Here is a 3,179-nt window from a genome sequence, read left to right on the forward strand (position 1 = left end):
CTTTAATAATTTATTATCTAATTTCCAGATTTTGATATTGCATGGAGTTTTCACCTCTAAAAAATGCTCTGAGCAGCTGCATGTGATCTGCCAGATCCAGGAGGGAACTGCCAGTACCACTGGGAAATCAGTCACATGGCATTTTTTCCTAAAGCAGTGTGGGCACAACATTCACGTGAGGACAAACACCAAGCATCATAACTGCATCTTTCCACAGGTAGCATTAGATATACCCAGTGCTGGAAGGCAGCTAGGGATTCATTCAGCACTGCTGCAGCTCCAGAGGTGTTAACAAAGCTGGTTATTTGGTTTTTCTGAGGCCCCAGTTTATACATTAATTTTGTTTTATCTTGTATAGATTCTGTAATATAGTATATAAAGTAGAATACACATACATATTATGATGATCCTCCTCTTCCCTTCTTTCCTTTAGTAGGGAGATGTTTTCAAAGGCACTTGGAAGTTCTCCTAGAAAACACTTTTCTGCAGTTAGTTTCAACAGCTTGAGCTACCTGATCCAGTTCTCTCCATTAGCAAATACACAGGGGCAGCTTCCTCCAGGTTCATCTCCTGCTGGCATTGGGAAAAGTACATTTACTCCTTTGACCCCTCCTCACAGACTGTGACACCCATGCCCAACATCGTGTCAGTGACAGACACCCCCAAATTTCTCTTCTGCAGTTAATCCTTACAGTCAACCTCCTTCTTGGGGTGTTCCTCTGACACAAAGCCAGAGACCCCTGGGAGGTGTCACACCTATCCTGACCCAGAGCCACATGCCCTTGTTATCCGGGTGGACTCTGCTAGCGCCCAGATTAGTTGGCGATTATCAGCGGGCTCAGAGTCAATCCCTCAGGGATTCCACATGGTTACAAGTCCCCAGAAAATCCACACACACTCCAGCTCACTCCACTTCCCTTCCTTCCCCTCAAACCCGTCGGGCAAAGGCAGGAAGGAGGAGCAGACTCACCACAGCAGCGCAAGTGGCTCCAAGCATCCCTTTCTCCACGGCTGTCCCCAGCTGCTCGCAGCGCAGGTGGAGCCGGCAAGACAAGGAGCTGCAGCCTTCCTCTCTACAAAGGAGGTGAGTGCATCCCCTGCGAGGTCTTCCACAGCCGTGGTGGATCTTCAGGCCATCTTCTTCAGCCCGGTTTATCTGATTAGGGGACTGGAAAGAAGAGAGAAATGAATGAATAAGATTCCTGGGATTCCACAGGAGTGAACCACTGACCTTTAGTGCCATGCTCAGGAGCCCAGCCTGGCCAACTGGGACCTGGGCCAGCATTTCTTCTGCAGGTTTCTTCAGGACACGCCATGACAGCTTTGCAGACAGTAAAAGATGAGGGATCACAGCTGGAAAGCAGTCTGTTTGGAGCACTCCTTCAGACCAGCACAAGGGGCTGACAGCAAGCCTTTTGAGTGCTCAAAATAAGTCCAGACCACCAAATGAGGGGACAGAGAACAATGAGAACACTTGCTCGCTCGCTCTCACTCAGTCTCACTCACTCAAGGCAGGGAAAACTCAGCTGGAGTCATCTCCCTCATATCCAGCCTGTGTCCCTGGGGGAGTCACTGTGTTTAATGACAGGAGAATATTTGGAGGGGTGTGACAGAGACACGAAGTGATCTCCAGCAACTGCATCAAGGGAAAATGCAGAGAGCTGCGGTGATTCAGTCCCATGTGACCAGGACCCTGGACCCCCACCCTCCAAGAAACAGCCCAAAGCCAAGTGATAGGGTTCAGCTTGGTCACCTGGGGCCACCTGGGGTGTGGATACATCCTCTTCTTTTCCCAGTGGGCACAGATCATTAGCAAACTCCAAATAAACTAGAGGGTAGTACCATTTCTCATACCATTGCGTTGTGTCTGTCACCAGATCCATAACAAACCTTTTTGAAGGGCAAAGTGCCAAAGATTAGCTTTTCAAAGCAGCTTTAGGAATTAGGCAGATCATGTGTTGGGAGTTTTTCACTGAAAGATATCACGTGCTGATGCTGTTGGACGGCTACTGCATTTCTGTGATTTATGGAAACCATGGAAGTATTTAAACAAATATTTTTGGGAAAGGTGATTTAGGATGAAGATTTTGAATTTGGGGGGTCAGGGTGTTAGAAGTGCAATCCAGTCTAGAAGAGGGTTTGACTGACCTTTGGTAGCATACTGGGTTTTTGCTGACCCAGGGTCAGGGAGACAATTATTGTGGACTTTACAATTATAGTGAACTTTACACACTTTTTTTTTGTTGTTGTTGTTGGGGTTTTTTTCTTTCTTGCAGAGCTTTCTATTAAAGACCTTTCCTTGAAGTTTTCTAATTGCTCATGAATCAGCAGGTTTCATTTCTGTATTTTTGGTGCCCTAGTCCTAAAAAGGGTTCAATGATTTATCTGTGTAAATCAATGGAAGTGATAAATCAGATCAGTCCTTTCTATCTGTCACATGTAGATGGGACTATATTTTATTATATCCATCAGGTAGTTTAAGTAATGTTTGTTGAGTTATTTATACTGATGTATAAGACTCAGAATTACAGACACAAAACTTTTCCATCAAATATTTTTTACCCTGGTGAAAAAACAATCACCTGCAGTGAATTTTTACAAATTTCATTTGGGGCAAACTATTTCATTGTTCACATAAACTGGATTTTTTTTTTAACATCATGAAACATATTTTATTTTTTTGAAATCTTCCCTCTTCCTGAAGTATTCCCAGTGGTGCTGTTGCAGATGTTCACTAGCACGGCTGGCAGATGGAGAGATGTTCTCAGCAATGTGGTACTTTTACACTCCGGGAATGAGTGTCCTTTGATGAATTTTAGCACAACTCTGAGGGCAGCTCTGCAGGGACTGCCCACAAAAGTCTCAGAACTTTTACTTTCAGCAAGAGCTCAGTAGAAAAATAACCCCCAACATTGGTCCTTCCCTGAAATAGTATTAGGGGAGCTCTTAGTTCCAAAGTGAATTGGGTTTTTCATTCAGTGATTTGGCAAGAAAAAAGGGGATTGCAGGGACATGAATGACAAGCACAGTAATAAGGAACTCAGTTATGCATAATGTGTGACAGCTCAGACAACTCCATTGAGATGAAAAAATATATTAACCAGTGAAAAACCTGGCTATCTCCAGCATAGTTTAGAGGTGATTGCCACAAAATCATTATCAATAGCAAGTATCAGCAG

At 44.4% G+C, this 3,179-nt stretch overlaps 1 protein-coding gene across 2 annotated transcripts in view; it reads right to left on the minus strand.

Annotated features, from left to right (window-relative positions):
• The window catches only part of LOC102040968 (elongation of very long chain fatty acids protein 4-like), a 10,202-nt gene extending 9,056 nt beyond the window's left edge, over positions 1-1,146 (minus strand). The window contains exons 1-2 of one of the 2 annotated variants that reach the window (XM_005426854.2): positions 971-1,146; positions 396-468 (exon numbers count right to left, since the gene is read on the minus strand). The gene's annotated coding sequence lies outside the window, so the exon portion shown is untranslated. The remainder of the gene's footprint in view (positions 1-395; positions 469-970) is intronic. The other variant, XM_005426855.2, reaches the window with a different exon arrangement.
• Positions 1,147-3,179: the final 2,033 nt, after the last annotated feature.

The sequence above is a fragment of the Geospiza fortis genome, unplaced genomic scaffold, assembly GCF_000277835.1.
Source record: "Geospiza fortis unplaced genomic scaffold, GeoFor_1.0 scaffold164, whole genome shotgun sequence".
Lineage (NCBI taxonomy): Eukaryota > Metazoa > Chordata > Aves > Passeriformes > Thraupidae > Geospiza > Geospiza fortis.